Source organism: Adiantum capillus-veneris, chromosome 12 (assembly GCF_014529385.1).
Source record: "Adiantum capillus-veneris isolate H3 chromosome 12, ASM1452938v2, whole genome shotgun sequence".
Lineage (NCBI taxonomy): Eukaryota > Viridiplantae > Streptophyta > Polypodiopsida > Polypodiales > Pteridaceae > Adiantum > Adiantum capillus-veneris.
The window spans coordinates 80,598,390-80,618,617 of NC_140942.1; positions in this window are offsets into that span (position 1 = coordinate 80,598,390).

The window sequence follows — 20,228 nt, forward strand, 5'->3', positions numbered from 1 at the left end:
CCACTTCTTATAGTTCTGCTCGAGTGGCAAAAATTTTGCTCCCAATGCTTTTGCTAGCAGCACTTCATCTGGCAATTCTGGTGATAAGGGAAAAAAGAAGATGCGTTGCCATTATTGTAAAGCTAATGATCACTTGATCAAGCAGTGTCCTAAGTTGAAGGCCAAAGAGGCTAAGAAGAAAGAGGGTGGTTCCATTGCAAATGCTGGTTCCACTGCAAATGCAGCCATTGTTGAGTCTTCTGTGAAAGGAGACTGTGATGCTGATGTTGATGCAGAATGGGCTTTTAGTGCAGAGTGCACTTACTATCCCGCCGTCCATGATGCATGCATGGCGGTTGCTGCAGATTCACATGTGTGGTATTGCAATAGTGGTGCTACAAACCACATTACCTCACATCGTGAATTGTTCACCTCTCTCAAGTCTGTCCCTCATGGGAGTTCAGTCACTTGTGCCAATAATGCCTCTTATCCTATTCACGGAGTTGGAAAGATTGTGCCGACTGCTGCAAATGGTAGTTTTTTCACACTTGTTGATGCACTTTTTATGTACCTAGCATCAAGAAGAATCTTTTGTCTGTATCTGCGCTTGCTAGACTTGGACTTGTAGTCAAATTTGTGGATGACAGATATACAGTTCATGATCTCAATTTTGGTGATGAATTGTTGCATCTGGGCTTTTGTGCCGTGGGCTGTATAAGCTCACTTTGTATGACAAGTGTGGACAAAATTTTACAAATGCAGTTGCAGATTCAAGCGCTATTTTAGATGCAAAACTTTGGAATGCACGTTTTGGTCATCTGGATTTTGCTAGTTTGCTGCGTTTGCAGAAATCTGATATGGTTGCTTCTTTGCCGCCTCTTGAAGCACCTGTCAAACATGTTTGTGAAGGCTGTATTTTGGGTAAGATGCAGCGTTCAAAGTTTCCAAAGGAAGGTTTAGTTAGGGCCACATGCAGGTCGCAGCTTATGCATAATGACATTTGTGGGCCCATGCAAACTCCGTCCTTGGGCAATTACCTTTACTTCGAGACTTTCATTGATGATTACTCCAGGCGTGCATGGGTATTTTCGCTTAAAGCGAAGTCTGAAGTTTTTATGTGCTTCAAACAATTTCTGGCTATGGTTGAAAATGTCTCGTAATGTACTATGGGCACCCTCCGTTTCGACCGAGGGGGAGAGTATATGTCTCATGAATTTAATGCATTTCTGGCTAGTCGTGGGATAAAACACCAATGCACAGTGCCTTATACACTTACAAAAATAGCATGATGTATGGTCAAAAGTCAAGCTTTGCTGCATTCTTTTTGGCTTGAGGGCATCATGGTTGCCACTTATGTACTAAACAGGTATCCTACGAAAGCTTTGCAGTCTATCACTTCATATGAAGCATGGCATGATAGAAAGGCTTCTATTGAGCACATGCGTGTTTTTGGTTGTTTGGCATATGCTTTGGTGCCACAACAGATTTATGCATAGCCCAGGGTCTAAGCATTGGGAGGCTGTCAAGAGGATTTTTCGCTACCTTAGTGGCACTTTACATCTTGTCTTGTTTATCCCAAGGGGGGATCATTGCTGCCAGACTTACATGCTTTTCCAGACTCAGATTGGGCTGGTTGTTTTGACACGCAAGTGTCCACAAGTGGTTTTTGTTTCATGCTTGACAGTGTCATGTATATCATGGTTAAGCAAGAAGCAACCTACTGTGGCCACTTCGAGTTGCGAGGTTGAGTACATGGCAGTCTTCATAGCTACGGTTGAGTGTGTATGGCTTAGACGCCTTATGGCTTATTTGGGTGTTGGACAGGACACTGCCAACACTATCTACACTGATAGTCAGAGTGCATTGGTAGTTGCAAGGAACCCTGTTTTTCATGCTTGCACAAAGCACATTGAGGTGCATTACCACTATGTCAGGGAGAGGCTCTCAGCAGGAGAGATCAACTTTGTTTATGTGCCAACACAGGAAAACCTTACAGATTTTTTCACAGAGGCATTGTCTCGTGAGAAGCTCGAAGCTTTCCGCAAAGCTTTGGGCTTACTCTCCTTTGTGGACTGATCATGTCCTCAGGGCATGGCAGTTCCCTTTACTCATGTGCCAGCTCTCGTTCACCGCATCACTCCAGGGCAAATTTGTTGCCATATACATGTGGTAATGATGTGTGTGAACACACTAGGACCGTCGTGGCATTTTTGCCCTCTTTAGGAGGTTTTTCCCTCCGTGCATTGTATATACGTCCATCACTCGATGGCTATCTATCTTTCCCTTGCACACTAAGTAATACACTCTCAGTAGTGTGTCTTGAGCTTCCTTCGTCTTCTCCAAGCTGTGTGGTTTCTTTGCAACCATAATTCCAATAGGTGCCATATCAGCAAAAACACCGTATTGTATAATTTCTTAGAATTTCGATCGAAATATGTATTTTGATCAAAATATAATCATTTATATACCGTGAAAACGGATTGTTTTTCTCATTCTATTTGATCTCTCTTCCCCCTTATCTCATCTTTAGGTGAGTTTTACAACATTAAAAAAATTATCCAAAAAAGTCATTTATAAATTTAGTTATTAATTCTTTTTAGTAAAAAGTTAGAGCTTAGGATAAAGAGTTAAATTAGTTAAATGTAGTTTTTTAAAAGCTATGGAGTTTGAGTTTAAAATTTATATGCTTTGCTTAAAGTATATCTTACACCGGAGGTAATTTAAGTAAAATGGTTAGTGATTGCTTGCCTTGTGTAGAGAAAACTCACACTTGGAAGTGATTTCAGATAGTTAAAGTTAACAGTTTTTTGCTTTGTGTTGAACTATGTTCACACTTATAAGTAACTTAGGCTAGATACTTAAAGTTAGTAGTTTTGTATTGAACTATGTTCACACCTGAAACTAACTTAGGTTAGATTTATCTAATGATTGTCTGTCATGTGTAGAGTAATACTCACACTGCAGGCAGTTTAGGTAGATTAAATAATAATCTCTTTCTTTTTGTAGAGGTATTCTCACACTGAAAAGAGATTTAGATAAGTAGTGAATTATGATTGCTTGCCATGTGTAGAGTTACACTCACACTTGGAGGTAATTTAGGTAGGATTATTTATGGATATCTTGCTTTGTGTAGAGTTTACTCACATTTGGAAGTTATCGAGATGGATTAAGCGGCTTTTTTATCATGATTCAGATATAGAATGGAAGCTCACACTTGAAAAAATAAATAATTTTTGGTATTTAGAATTTAAAGAGGTTGAAAATTTATGTTTTTTTGAAAACGATAATGAATAAAGTAATGTAAATGGTATGAGAGTCCGATTTTAGATGTGTATTTAGTAAGTAGTGTTGTTTTAGTTTGCAAACCTTAAGAAGATGGTAAAAGGATATGAGTGGACATAAATTGCATGTTACAAAATACAGACACCAAGTATGCACCTCGTTTAGGACTTAATCGATTTATTTTTTTAGTATGCACGTAAGAAAATGAAAACCAATTTCTTTCACAGCTACCACTTGAGGCGGCAATAGACTATACTCTCACAACCACATGTTGAAGTTCCACTTTTTCTCCACCATATTCTTTCCACCAAATTAATGCGCTCACCGTCTTGATAACATCTATATGACAAGGATCCCTAGACATTCCTTCTCTGCTAGTATAGGCCGTATTCTGTGTGTATGCCACCTGCCCATCCACATTGCCTAATTGTTGGGAACACACTTTCTTGAAATCACTGATCACTTCATCGTTTGAAGATTGATCGTGCATTTCGAACTTGGGATCTAAGACTGTACATCTATGGAGGAAAAGAGAAAGCCATGATGATGTTGTTTGTCAAAAGATAATGGGAGCAGCTGCATGCTCCTTTACATGGAGCAAGGTGACGCAAAACGGGTCACACAAAGAATCTGTATTTTTTTTGTTGGGGACTTTGTTTTAAATAGAGCGTAAGAAAATGAATGCTCTCTTATTAACTTCACCAAGTGGTTTGCATCTAGAAGAGTTTGCTTAATAGAAGGAACTTTTCAAAAGTCCTTCAAGAGCACATTCAAAGTGTGGGTCACTTTATCTAAATATTTTGTACGCACCTTATTATAATCAGGTACAACAAAACCCTTCTTCACTGTGCTCATTAAAGCATCTTTGAAGATAGGATTTTGAATGACATTAAAAGGAATTCCACATGCAACAAATGCTTGCGTCCACTTAAGATGGAGTTCAAGCAGCCATTGTTTATCAATGCCTGATGCAAAGTAGAGCCACTTGGTGCAAGTTCTCCGCCAATCCATGCTTCACTTCGGATTATGTTAGCAGAGCTTACGGTGGGATTAGAGCTACAAACCCCAACAAAGGATGAATGACACCCTCCTTGATTATAAGCAAGGGTCGAGGGAGGGTTTTGATAATTCTTGAGTGTTATCTCCATGTCCCTAGCCATAGATGGAGCCATCGTTTTGGGACCACGTTTTTTTTCCCCCTGGAGATATACTCTCTTTGCCTTGAGCGCCCACTCAAGAAATTTTTCGTCAGTACCTCTTGGCGGGTTTTTGCAAGCTGCCACGTTCCCATGAATTTTCAACACATGTTCTTTTATCCTGTGAGCATTTTTGCTAAAATTATGGCCACAGGTCCTTATACTTAAAATTTGATGTAGTCTTTCCACAATTCATCTATGTAGTCATAAGCCAACAAAGTTGGCGACACGTGCCACTGAAGAAAGCTTCAGATGCTTTCAAACACACGAAGCAATTGCAAATGAGCTCAACTCCGATAATGAAATGGAATGGAACACGGAAGATATTGATCCGAAATGTTCAAATGTTGAGAAATTGATGACATGGTGCCTGTGTTTGAGGGGACGGATGAGCTATAAAGTTTGTACTATATTTGTAGTTAATTTTTTAATGCAAAAGTTGTGTGGAGTTTAGCTTTACAATCTCTCTCTCTCTCTCTCTCTCTCTCTCTCTCTCTCTCTCTCTCATTGTCTCCTTTCTCTCCATCTTCTTTCTATCATTGTGGAGAGAGGGAGGGAGACATAATAAAACTTACAAAATTGCAATAATATCTGACATGTTCATTTATTCCAACAAATAGAGATTTACTTCTTAAAAGGAGGTTTTAGTTAAAAAACTTGAGATTTAAGATGCAAAAAGAGCTCATTATTGTTTGGAAGATTTAATTTAGATCATGGGTTGGCTCTCCTAAAAGATCAGATACGCAAAATTATGAATTGCTGACTGAATCGCTTGGACCAGCATTGACTATCTCTTCTTCGATTACAAGCCCATATCTTGCCTTGTACCATGCCAGCTTTCCTTCTAGCTCTGCTATACGAGCGTGCACCATGGCTGGTCTCTCCTTGACTTGCCAAATCCATGCCTTGGGTTGCGAACTGCTTAATGACCGTTGTTTCTTTGGGCAGATATGTGTAACCTCTTTTGCAAGGATGGTCTTCTGGATTGGCTTCCCGGGCATGAATCTTCTCGACCGGGCGTCCTTTGCCGATGCCTCTTGTAGTGGGATGATCATTCCAATCTACTCTGAGCTGCAATACATAATAACAATTGCCACTTGATTATTATTTGGTGGCAATTTGTATACTTGGATAACTCTTGGAAGTATAATTCTTGAGAGTACAATGTGTTGCAAATCTGAAACTTTTAAGGGAGAAGATGCCTTGGCATTTCCACTAACTCGAAACAATGTATTACGTACAAAATGATTTGGGCACATTTGCCTGCATTGCCTGTAATTCAATGGCTCCCCTTGAAGTTTTGATTTGTCCTCTTGGGATGCAGCCAAAGCGCTAAGGTCTCCTTGAGCCACGTGGATCTCTTCCTCTTTGTAAATTTATTGTGCCAATGCGTGATTAAGCAACGGATCATCAGGCTGCTGTGCATTCTGGTCGAGAGCAATATCTTCCATATCTGAAATACAAAACAATAAACTTTAATAAGTAAAGTCTAAATGCACTTAGAAAAGAGAGATGGTTTAAAGGATTTTGGCAATCCAACTTGAAATACTTTAAAACCCTAACTTAAAGAACTTTAAAGACTTAGCTGAAAATACGATTGAAGATCTAGTCTGAAATAACACCACACATTGCACACCATCACAATTGCAACAAATTTTGTTATTAGTTTAATTATCAACAGGCCTCAAGCTAGATTTGGTTACAACATGATAGCCAACATTATGGGCTCCGTTCAAACAAAGGCTTAAATCCTATATTTTAGGCCTATCTAAGGGTTTGGGAAATTTTCCACTAGCAAGATGTTTGTTTACATTTCACAAAAAAAGTGCACTTGGGAACCTTAGAGGGCACTATGCAACCAAGCTTTTAAGAATATATGATGGACTATATATATCAAATGCTTTGGTGCAAGGAGGAGGATTGGTGCTGATATTTTCAAGGGCAGTCCATGGAAAATCTTGCTTGAATTGAGCTCCAGTTTGAGGGTTGAGATTCAAGAGCTTGGAATGTTGCCAAAGTGTTCGATGGTGTACTTTGTCCCAAGTCCGCAATCCCAACATACACTCCTCGCTCTCCAAAATGTAGTAGAATATTTCTAGTGTGTAGGTTGTTGTGAATGAAATCGTGACCATGCACGAATTCCATCGTTTGCAAAAGAGCGTTGCAGATAGGCAAAGTGTTGTCTATAAGCAGTTGTACAGTTCCACATGTGTGCTGAAACTCTCTAATTGTAGGCTTGCTTCCATCATGATGACAGACCTCAATCCATTGCTCAAGGTGACCTCCATTCCAAAGCTTGAAGATCAACATGGGCTTTTTGCCATAACAAACAAGAGCATGGGGCAATATCATGCCACGGTGCTGGACAGTAGTAGCTGTTGCTTCCTCTAGCACTATTTGAAAATTCAGCTTGCTTCCTAGCTGGTCCTTATAGATGTTTTTCGCATAGATAGGATCATTGAAGAGGGGATGGGCCAGCAAAACTTTTTTCACATCCTTCACTTAATTGGGGTGCTTGCAAGTGAAAGATGTTTGGTCCTCAAATAAGTGTAGGGCAGGAGGACATGTAGTATCATCCACGTGTACAACTAAGTTCTCGACAAGTGAAGGAGGAGGGACATTCTCTTCCATCCTAGGACGTTTAGAAGAGCCTATGAACTTATCCTTGCTCTTCAACTCTGAATGTAGCTATGACACAAGCTGCATTCGCTCTGTGATTCCATGTTTGGCTTTGATTTTTGGATGAACCATACTCTCAAAGCTTCTAGTGACTTGGCCCAATAATTGCTTTACTATGTTGGCATTGTCATCCATTAGTGCACAAAGCTATGTCAAATGAAACAGGGAATGCACTGCACAGTTTCAACCAACACTGCTCCACAAGTTCAATCACAAAATCATCAAACTTTGCATGAAGTGGATCAAATTCCCGACGCAAATGATCGTCTCAAGCTCCATAAGAGATAAAATTAGAGCATCACAAATGATTTGGCGATGCTGACACGTTAACTTTGTCTCTACCATGTCTCTACCATGTCTCTACTACCATAACTTTGTCTCTACCATGTCTCTACTAGCATAAAGTTACATCTAGAATAGATGTAGCTTTGACTTATATTATTGTCAATAGAAAAAAATAAAATCATTTTATGAACATTAGCAACAACCGGCAACAATGAAAGATCTAAAAATACATAACCCCTCCCTGTCGTGCGACATGTTGGCCAGCAATAGTTAGAGACAAGAGATTTATTTAATCCAATCAATCTACAGTGCGACGTGATGGTCAGCAACAACAACCAGAAGCGAAGGATGTAAGATACCTAACCCCTCCCTGCAGTGTGACGTGGTGGTCAGCAATAACCAGAGATGGGGAATCATTTAAATCCAATCTTATTGCAGTGCGACGTGATGGTCAACAACATCCAAGAATGAAGGATTTAAAATACCTAACCCCTCTCTGTAGTGCACTGCGGTGGTCAGCAACAACCAGAGACGGGAAATCTATTTAATCCAATCCTCCTGTAGTGCGACACGATGGTCAGCAACAACCAAGAACGAAGGACTTAAAAACCCTAGACCACTCCATGCAGTGCGACACGGTGGTCAACAAAAACTAGAGATGAGGAATCTATCAAATCCAATCTTTGTGTAGTGTGACGTGATGATCAACAACCAAGAACGAAGGATTTAAAAACCCTTAACCCCTCCCTGCAATGTGACATGGTGGCCAGCAACAAACAGAGATGAGGAATCTATTAAATCCAATCTTCTTGCAGTGCGATGTGATGGTCAGCAATAGCCAAGAATGAAGGATTGAAAAACCCTAAACCCCTCCCTGCAGTGAGACACGATGGTCAGCAACAGATAGAGACGAAGAATGTATTAAACCCAATCTTCTTGTAGTGCGACACAATGGTCAGCAACAACCAAGAAGAAAGGATGTAAGATAGCTAACCTCGCCCTACAGTGAAACTCGGTGGTCAGCAACAACCTAAGATAGGAAATCTAATTGCACATCCTAAGCTACTCCCTGCAGTGCGGCACCACGGAGGTCAACAGCAGTCAAGGACGAAGGGTCTAAAGTCTAAAACCCCCTTGTAGTGTGTCACCAAGATCAACACAACCAAGGATGGGTGTGTAAAATCTCTCTCTCTCTTTGACGGGGTCAACACAACAAAAGAGAGCGCACTAACCTGCAAACTAACACTGAGGTGTGAGCAATGCTCCATAACAACAACACTAGCAAATACAAAGTTAGAGAAAAAAAAGAAGGAGAAGTGATTACCTGACTACTTGCTCTCTCTCTCTCTCTCTGTCCTAGATGTCACTGTCCCGGCAGTTCAAATGAACTGTTGCGGTGCTTTTTTTTATAAAGTAAAATATATTTTGATTGAAATATGTTTTATTTGAATATACGCATATAATACAGGTATACAACATATAATACCAAATTATACATATAATTTTTGTTATAAGGACATATAAATGTAACTTAGGTATCAACCCTTTGATACCGGATATAGATTTTTTAAACTACTTTGATTGTATCAATTATCATCAATAGTTTGATTGTATCAACTCTTATACTCGATATAGATTTTTTTACTGCTTTGATTGTATCAATTATCATCAATAGTTGATGGCCAAGTGCAATCTTTTTTAGTCAGTCATTTCATTTTTTTCAACTCAACCAACAAGATTATCACCAATAAATGATCATTAATTTCAATCTTTTTTTAGTATGTCAATTCATTTTTTCAACTCAACCAACAAGATTATCTCCCACACACATGCATGTTTCCTTTCTGAATACGAGAGTATTTGGACCTAGAGTACTCCTTATTATGACTTGTAATAATTGAAGTTGCCTTTTTTTTTGAACTCTATATGGTTAACCGATTTATGAAAGTATGGATACAAATATCTTCTACTTGTTACTTCTAGCTTTGTGCAATCTATTCTCACTTGTTTCACTTCCCCTAGATTTCATATTGTTGGCATTGGCTTGGATCTTGTAGCCCTCTAGAAGCGTTCTCTTTGCCTTGCTTAGTACTGCATCATGCAATGTTTTGATATCGCTTCTTCAGAAGTTTCAAGGTGATCAAGAGGAGGGCTTAAGCAAGCTCAAGACCTTTCTTAATGATCTCAAATGCCTTGGAAATATGGATGTTTCACACCTAAAGGAGTATAATGAGCTCCTTGAAAAAGTATTTTGCAAGTTGTAGGATGCTCTCCTTGAAAATAGCGACCTCTTACGAGTACTCATTCTCCTCCTCCTCCTATTGGATCGGGACTTAATCGTGCCTTATTTTCCTCTTTCTCTATTTTTTTTGCTCAATCTAGTTTTGTTGCTTCTTCTCAAGCTCCAAAATGCGAAGTAGATGCCACACTAGTTGTCCCTCTACTACCCAAAAGGCAGCTTGAGCTGGATTCCAAGGTGCAAAACCATGCGTTGTGGCATCCAAATATACTCAACTAGCCCGCTTACTATTGATTCTCTTGCTGCGCTTTTTGATCTTGATTTTGTTGAAATTGAAATAGCTTGTGGTGCTCTTTATCAATGACATTGTTCTTCTTTTTCCAAAGATATTCCGTTTGACTTGAGTTTCTTCTCATTATCTATGGCTGATTCAACAAAATGTAATGATTCCCTTGGCTTATTGACATTATTTTTTAGGTTAATGATGGTAAGCATGTTGTTCATTTTGTTGATATTAAAGAACCAACATGAAAGGCTTGAAAGTACAAAGGAAGGTTATAGATTTGTGCTTGTGCTTTATTCTTTTAATTTAATTAATAAAAACTTTATCCAAAAGAGTCTACCATAAGACTGTTCAATATTTGAAACACAAAATACATGACTATTATCAATAATATATGTACAGAAGGTACTTACTCATATCCTCGCTTACCAATGAGATCCTAAGTTGCTGACTAGACATTTTAATTTTACTTAAAAAGTGATAAAATTCCCTTGTGAAAATACTTCTTACTACATCTTTGGAAAAATAGTAGACCTAAAATCCACTACTACAATGAAATCATCTTTGAGATTTTGCATATATTTTTACATGGCTTAGTTTGTGTATGTAGTTGAGAGGACTAGGGTAGAATAGCCTTCGCATTCCTCCCATCCAAACCCATATTTATAAAAATAGGGTCCCCTCTGTCACCGCCCTAGTGGTTTTCTCCGCAAAGCCATGCTCCGTAGGACCCTTATCCTCACATTACTCCCCCCTTCTTGGATAGAAGTTTTCCTCCTCAAAAACAAAGGTGAGAATTTTTGTCTTAAGACCACCAATGTTTTCCCAAGTGACACCTTCCTTAGTTCTATCTTTCCACTTGATTAGTATGTGATGACTGTCATGTTTGTAACTCATAAGAATCCGTGATTTATATAGGTTCATGTAGTAAACTAGGAGGTTCAATGAAATCAACCAAGACACCTTAATAAAAACATTTTTGTCTTGTTATGGAAGTGTTTTTGTAAACAACTCACATGAAATATAGGATGGATGCAAGAGTTTGACAAAAGAGCTAATTTGTGGACGGTTTCTCCTATTCGCTTGAGTATTTTAAATTGTCCACAATATCTTGGAGATACCTTAGGTGTAGGTCCAATTATCAAAATTTTTTAATGTTATGGAACCTTCATCAAGAAGAACTCATCACCTTCCTTGAAAGTAGCATTTTTCTATTTGGGTGAGTCATAGGAAACATATTTGTATGGTTTTGACGCGAGTGCTTAACATATTGAGTTTTTATGTGGCTAACCTCATTGACAATGATGATCTAGGTTGAAAACCATACATAAGCAATTTCAAGGATAGGGAGATAGTCTACCAATCTATTTGCTTCTTGATAGCATACATTCATAGTATATCCTCCATCACTTGATTGACCCTTTTTGTCGGACTGTCTATGTCTAGATGATCGCACGCAATTACATTGAGTTGTGTGTCTGATCTCTTAAAAATAGCCCCCCAAAAATGACTACTAAACTTTGAATCACGATCAGTTTTACTAACTTATTAGACAAACCATGAATCTTTGAAACATGCTCCACAAATATCTATGTTAATTTGTGTGTCTTTATAGTAGATTTGGTGGGAATAAACTTACATATCTTGGTCAACTTGTCAACAATAACACAACTTTTTCATGCCCTCTGATCGTAGTAGGAAGGCATACTATAAAGTCCATAAAAGCACTTTCCCACTTACCATTGGGATTCTCTAGGGGATGCAAGAGTCCATTTTCTTTAAGATGCTTTGCTTTATTAACTTGAGATTTTTGACAATGCAACACATATTTTTGAACGTGTCTATCTAAACTTGGCTAATAAATTTATTGTTTTATGAGTGTATAGGTCTTCCTCGGCTTGGATGCTTTACACTTGGATCATCATGAAATTCATAAAAAGATTGGCACCAAATGTCTGCATCTCTCGGTACATACACTCTCCCCTTGTGGGGTAGGTACCTATCATTGATGGAAAAATTCTTCTATCTTCTCAGTTCAACACTCAATATAGGAGAATTTATGTTGGGGAACTAGAAGCACTACCACCATTGAGGAAAGAAAAGATCCCTCATTTTAACATGGCTCCACACCTTGGAGTATGCTCATATACCTAAAAGAAAGATGTGAGCACATGTTCCTTTTAGGGAGTCTAAAAGCTTACTTTTTATTTCCATGAACAAAGGAGATTTAATCTTTGACATTCTATTGCTACCACACTATATCGAGCTTTGCGTTACCATAGTTGGGCATCACATTAATGAAGAATTTCCATTTATGTGGCCTTTTGAACCTTCACATCTATTTGATTTGTAAACCATTTTATGTTGTCAGGGCCAAACACAATCTCAAATTGAGCTCCATATAAATAATATGTCCGCTTTTGCAAACCATATACTATAGCATAGATTTTTCTTCCTTAGATATAGAAATTCTGACGTGTATTATTGAGTTTTCTAATTTTGAAAGCCCCTCTTGGAGTAAAGCTGCAACAGTAGCTCTAGAACTAGCATTTATTTCTACAACAAATGGTATAAGTGGGTCAAATATAGCAAGTATAGTGGTGATTCTAAAGCAACCTTGCGCTTGTCAAAACTATGCCGTTGATCTTCTCCCCAAAAAAATTCTTCCCTTTGCATTTCAATTTGTGAGTCATAGGAACAACTTTGGCATAATACTTAACAAACTTACGATAAAATTGTTTTAATTTGAGAAACAATCAAAGTTTTTCTTTTTTTGGCAACACTCACAATTCGTGAGTGGATTGTATTAAACACATCATAATATTACAGAACCAACCTCAAGCTCGTATCAAGCCTTGAGGTGCAAAAGTTTACAACAATTAAAGTTCTCCTAAATTAGTAGGATGAGGCCATTGCAAAATAGCATCCAATTTGAAGCATTGGTATTTTGAAAGTATTTTACACTCTCAATATATACAAGATATGTTTGACCAAGTTTATGTACCTTACTTCAAATCATGTTAAGTGGTTGCTCACATAAGTTGAGAACTAAATGAAGTAGGGGTTGGTACTATAGCTTTGAGATTTCCTCTTGATCTATTACACTTCATTACAAATATTTATCAAATCATGTTGATTTCTCACATATGTTGAGAACTAAATGAAGTGTAACGAATTTAGATGTGAAGTTTGTTTTTAGAAAGTAGTCTGTATTGATTTGATGTTATTCTTCCATTCTGAGCCTCCTCAATGATTTAAAGCAATTATAGCTCCCTTTAAACTTGAAGTATGCGCCCCAGATTCAATGAAAGGAAATGCCACCATACTAGCACGCCATGCATGCATGTCAAAAAAATATAGTGATAAGCCCTTGGCTTTTATGACGGTCTTGATAATTTGAGCTATGCCATAGGAGCCTTGCACGATATGTAATGGCATGGATACATCACAGTTTGTTGTTGCCAAATGTAACTGTGAGCTTATATCGTTTATTGCGGTGCCAAACAAGTGTGCCATTATCCTTGACCCTAAGTCAATGGATGGTACTTTGGCACAAAATAGAAGCCTTACTGTTGGGGGATAGGCGTTTGTGCCTTGCCCGGCCGCCCAAGCTATGGACGCTCACCCATTGACCACCTTATTCTTGTACATATACCAAGAATAAGGAGTAGCTCATTTGAGTCCTGCTCCACCTACACATGGTCTACTCTGGTCTACTCGCTCCTTCTCCCCTTCTCGCACGCACACCGCACCGCACATGCACATATCCACACACTCGTACTCATCCGCGTGCGCGCGCGCGCACACACACACACACACACACACACACACACACACACACACACACACACACACACACACACACACACACACACACACACACACACACACACACACACCCATGGATATGCACTCTTTGATTGGTATTAGAGATTTGGTGGCGGCAATGACGAAGGCAATTGACGCACGTGACAGTTTTTGTAAAGAGCGCAAGCATAGAGCTCACCTATGGCAGCTTGAGCTTGGTGGCAGAAGATCCAGAACGGTGGAACCATATCAAAAGCGGTTCGGGGTAGAATCGACAAGGATTGGCTGCATCCAGAGGAGATCGGGTGGATCTTGGAGCCCCGGCATGCACAACCCCTCTTCGGTCTTTGGGGATCTTGAGGATTCTCAGAGAATCGAGCAGGAAAGGGATCTCTGTAGATCTTGGAGAGAACAATTGATTGAGGAAGTGAAAATTTCGGTAGCTAAAAAGCAAGAAAAAGCTTGGTAGCAATAAGGAATCGACAGCCAGTAGCACTGTGGAAAGCAAAGCCATGACATGGATTTTTCTTTCAGAGATTGGGAAGGCCTTAGTGCAATCAACCTTGGAGAAGCCTTACAGAGCATGATCAAGCATGAGAGGGGGAAATTCAACATAGTGTACATGGCAAAGAAGCCGAGCAGATAGAGCATGGGAGTAAAATCGAGAAAATTGTGCAGAGACATCGAGATCAATGGGTAGCTAGTAGCTCAAAAAACATGTAGCAGAGCTGGAAGCAAGGGATCGAGTTTGTAGCAAGCACTTCAAAATCAAAGGAAGTGGTGCGGTAAACACACACATTGCAATCAAGCATCAAATGCAGCAAATTGAGCAGATAGAGCATGGGAGTATAATCGAGAAAATTGTGTAGAGAAATTGAGATCAACGGGCAGCCAGTAGCTCGAAAAACATGTAGCAGAGCTGGAAGCAAGGGATTGAGTCTGTAGCAAGCACTTCCAAAGCAAAGGAAGTGGTGTGGTAACACACACATTGCAATCAAGCATCAAATTGAGCAAAGTTTGAGGAAATTTTGATAGAGAGCGCACAAATAATTGATCTCTTTTAATTTATCTTAATGATGTGTGTGTGTAAGAGTGTGTTCCCACATACACATACACAAGATCATCGACAATAGTTAGAGAGCTGCCATTAGTACAAAAGCAACAAGGAAGACAAAAAGAGTCTTGACTCTCTTGGTCGCAAAAAAGAGAGCAAATGCGTACGCTCTCGGCGCGAGCGCACACACACATACATATATTATTTGCGAGGCTCGAGAAGTAAGCCAGGGAATCCCCAGGATTGATATGACATAGGTGGTTCTTTGGCTTTGGCTTTTGTTTTTTTCTTTTTGCAACTCGGTATCGGCTCGGTAGCAGTACAACTTTGGCATTTTTCCTCAACATTGACGACTACGGCATCGGTGATCGCTTCCGTTCGGCGTTGAAAGGTGGCATTGATGGTTGTTTTCTTGGCTTAGACAGAAAGTGAGAGAGAGCATTTGGGCTCTCCTCCGGTGTAGCTTCGCCAACAACTTCCCTCCCATGAACATTCCTCGACATCTAAGCTTAGATTTGGCCATTTTGACTTCGACGGTTCTCGAGTTTCTAGCTTTGGCAGCACACACCATTTTTGTCTCACCAATCAAAGGGGCACAATTACTAATTTTGTGTCTTTGGGCTCGTCAAAGGTCAAAAGGCAAAAAAATTGACAATTGCTCTCCCCTTGACTAATGAGATGGGCACATAGCAGCTTCGGCTGTCCATTTTGGAGTGGTTTTTCTCGTGAGTGCGGCTCTTGGACGGCAATTTCAACCACAATCAGTTGTTCGTGCTTTGCGCTTGGTTTTTGATCGACGTGTTTTTTGATCGATGAGGTAGTGTGCCAACTTCTAGACGTTTTGCTCACATGCTGCACTTTCTTACATTGTAGACTATGCATGATTGTGTGGGCATTTTAGAGAGCATTTTCTAGCACAGTTTTGTGCAGTTTCATGCTATGTATGCATGTGTGGATATAGCTTGAGCTAGCTATAGCTTACAGGTACTAGGTTCACAGGTTTGTAGCATTTTTGGACAAACGAAAACGAACTGTTTTCCTCATTCTATTTGAGCTCTCTTCCCTCTTGTCTCATCTTTAGGTGAGCTTTAAAACATGAAAAAAAAATTCAAAAATTTATTTATAAGTTTAGTAATCAATTATCTTTTTAAGTAAAAAGTTAGAGCTTAGGATAAAAAATTAAATTAGTTAAATGTAGTTCTTTTTAAGTTATGGAGTTTTGATTTTAAAAATTACCTTTTTTGTGTGAAGTATATCTCACACTTGGAGGTAAATCAAGTAGAGAGGTAAGTGATTGCTGGAAGAAACTCACACTTGGGAGTGATTGAGGATAGTTAAAGTTAGTAACTACTTGCTTTGTGTTGAACTATGTTCACACCTAGAAGTAACTTAAGTTAGATAGTTAAAATTAGTAGTTACTTGCTTTGTGTTGAACTATGTTCACACCTAGAACTAACTTAGGTTAGATTTATCTAATGATTGTCTGTCATGTGTAGAGTAATACTCACATTAGATGCAATTTAGGTAGATTAAACAATAATCTCTTGCTTTGTGTAGATGTATTCTCACACCTAGAAGAGATTTAGATAATTAGTAAATTATGATTGCTTGCCATGTGTAGAGTTACACTCACACTTGGAGGTAATTTATGTAGGATTTTAAAAGATAAAGTGATTTTTTCATCATGATTTAGGTATAGAGTGAAAGCTCACACTTGACAAAAAAATTATTTTTGGTGTTTAGAATGTAAAGAGGTGGAAAATTTATGTTTTTTTTGAAAACGATAGTGGATATAGTAATGTAAATGGCATGAGAGTTTGATTTTTAGATGTGTATTTAGTAAATAGTGTTGTTTGAGTTTGCAGATCTTAAGAAGATGGTGAAAGGATATGATCGAGTAGAGAGTGGAAAGACTACATCAAAGTTGAGGTGTAAGACCTGCGGCCATAATTTTTGCAGAAATGCACACAGGATAAAAGAACACATGCTCAAAATTCCTGGAAACGTGGCAGCTTGCAAAACCTCCCCTAGAGGTATTGAAGCAAAATTTCTTGAGTGGGTGCTCATGGCAAAGAGAGTACATCTTGAGGGCAGAAAAAAGGGTGGTCCCAAAATGATGGCTCCATCTATGGCTAGGGACATGGAGATGACACTCGAGAATGATCAAAGCCCTCCGTCGACCCTTGCTTATATTGAAGGAGGGTGTCATTCATTCTTTGATGGGGATTGTAGCTCTAATCCCATCGCAAGCTCTGCTAACATAAGCCAAAGTGAAGCATGGATTGGAGGATATCCTGCACCAAGTGGTTCTACTTAGCATCAGGCATTTGATAAACAATGGTTGCTTGAACTCCATCTTAAGTAGACGCAAGAATTTGTTGCATGTGAAATTCCTTTTAATGTCATTTAATCCTATCTTCAAATATGCTTTAATGAGAACAACGAAGAAGGGTTTTCTAGTACCCGATTATAATAAGATGCATACAAAATATTTAGATAAAGTGAGAGCTACGTCAGACAATATTTTAAAGCGCACAACACTTGATTATGTGCCACAGTATGGATGCACACTCGCTCTAGATGGCTGGACAAATCTTTAGAAGAAACCATTTATTATTGTGATGTTGATTTGTCCAAGAGGATCCATCTTTCTTGAAGCAATTGACACATACCCGAAAGAAGAAACTAGTGGATATCTTGCTGGTGTATATGAGCGTTTGATTAGAAGAGTAGGGGGGCCTAAAAATGTGACATCCATTGCCACAAATAATACATCTAACTACAAAGCACTTGAAAAAGCAATTGAAGCAAAGTATCTAGAGATTACATGGGTTCCATGTGCTGCCCAAATTTTGAACCTGCTCTTGAAGGACTTTGGAAAAGTTTCTTCAATCAAGCAAACTCTTCTGGATGCAAACCACTTGGTGAAGTTTATAAGAGAGAATTCATTTTCTTACGCTTTGTTTAGAAAAAAATCCCCAACCCGTTTTGTGACAGCGTATTACGTTCTCTCTAAACTACAACAGGTTAAAGCAGCCCTTGTTGAAACAGTGGCAGATACAAGATGGGACATTTGGCTTGATAAATATCCCAAGTACGAACCTACTACTTCCAAACGCTACCAGCTTGTAAAATCTCTTGCTTTTCTTGGATAAATGTAGACAAAATTATTAGTGTCACAGAGCCTTTCACTCCTCTGATACGATTAGTGGACAAAGAAGCCTCTATATTTGGACATGTGTACTAGTACATGCATGGATCCTCTTGCAATTTAATACAATATAATACTTATGCACAAAAATAGAAATCCATGATGATGTCGTTTGCCAAAAGACGATGGGAGCAACTACATACTCCTTTACATGGAGCAGGGTTCGTCTTAGATCCCAAGTTCCAAATGCACATCAATCTACAAACAATGAAGTGATCAATTATTTCAAGAAAATGTGTGCCCAACTAAGATTCAAACACATGAAGAAATTGCAAATGAGCTCAACACCAATGATGAAATGGAATGGAATCCGAAAGATAATGATCTAGAATGTTCAGATGCTGAAGAAATTGATGACATGGTGCCTGTGATTGAGGGGACGGATGAGCTATAAAGTTTGTACTATATTCACAATTAATTTTGTAATGCAAAAGATGTGTGGAGTTTAGCTTCACAATCTCTCTCTCTCTCTCTCTCTCTCTCTCTCTCTCTCTCTCTCTCTCTCTCTCATTGTCTCTCTTTCTCTCCATCTTCTTTCTATCATTTTCTGAGAGAGCGAGGGGGATGAGACTTACACAATTGCAAAAATTTCCGAATGTTCATTTTTTCCAACAAATAGACATTTATGTATCAAGAAGAGTTTTTAGTTACATATCTTGAGCTTTAAGATACAAAAAGAGCTCATTATTGTTTGGGAGATTTAATTCAAATAACGGGCTGGATCCCCTAGAAGATTAGATATGAAAAATTTTGATTTGCCAAATGAATCACTTGGACCAGCATTAACTATCTCTTCTTTGATTAGAGGCCCATATCTTGCCTTGTACCATGCCAGCTTTCTTTCCAGCTCTGAGCCTGCAACATGGTTGGGGTCTCTCCTTGACTTGCTAGATCCACACATTGGGTTGCAAGCTACTCAATGCCGCTCTTTTCTTGGGCAAATATGTGTAGCTCCTTTTGCAAGGAGGGACTTCTTGATTGGCTTCCCGAGCATGAATCTTCTCGATCGGGCGTCCTTTGTCAATGCCTCCATTAGTGGGACAATCATTCCAATCTACTTTAGCTGCAATTCATAATAGCAATAGCATTATTACACAAAGTAAATTTCTACTTGACTATTATTTGGTTGCGATCTGTATACTTGGATAAATCTTGAAAGCATATTTCTCGCGAGTACAGTGTGTTGCAAATCTAAAACTTTTAACGGAGAAGATGCCTTAGTATTTCCACTAGCTCAAAAAAATGTATTGCGTATGAAATGATTTGGGCACAACTGCCTACATTGCTTGTAATTCACTAGCTCCCCTTGAAGTTTTGATTCGTCCTCTTGGGACACAACCAAAGCCCTTAGATCTTCTTGAGCCACCCGGATTTCTTCCGCTTTGTAAATTTATTGTACCAATGCGTGATTAAGTAAAGGACCATCAAGCTGCTGTGCATTCTGGTCAGGAGCAATATCTTCCATATATGAAATTCAAAACAATAAACTTGAATGAGAGAAGTCTATATGTACTTAAAAAAGAGAGATAGTTTAAAGGATTTATAGATCAAACTTGTAATACATCCAAACCCTAACTTGAAGAACTTTAAAGACTTAACTTAAAATATGTTTAAAGATCTAGTCTAAAATAACATCACACATTGCACACCATCAATGGCAAAAAATATTGTTACTGGTTTAATCATCAATAGGCCTTAAGCCAGAATCAATCACAACATGGTAGCCAACATTATGGCTCCATTCAAACAAAGGTTTAAATCCCATGTTTTAGGCCTATCTAAGGGTTTAGGTAATTTTCCACTAGCAAGATGTTTGTTTACATTTTGCAAAAATTCGCGCTTGGGAATCTCAAGGGGCTCTGGAATACACGCAACCAAGTGCTTAAGAATATATGATAGACTATATGTATCAGATGCTTTGGTGAAAGGAGGAGGGTTGATGTTGGTCTTTTTAGGAGCAGTCCATGGATAATCTCACTAGAATTGAGCTTTAGATTGAGGATTGAGATTTGGGAGCATGGAAAATGTTGCCAAAGTGTTTGATGGTGTACTTCGTCTCCAGTCCACATCCTAAAATACACTCCTCGCTCACCAAAATATAGTAGAATATTTCTATTGTGTAGGTCGTTGTGAATGGAATGTGGCTATGCACAAATCTACAAAAGAGCATTATAGATCGGCAAAATATTGTCTATGAACTATTGTAAAGTCCA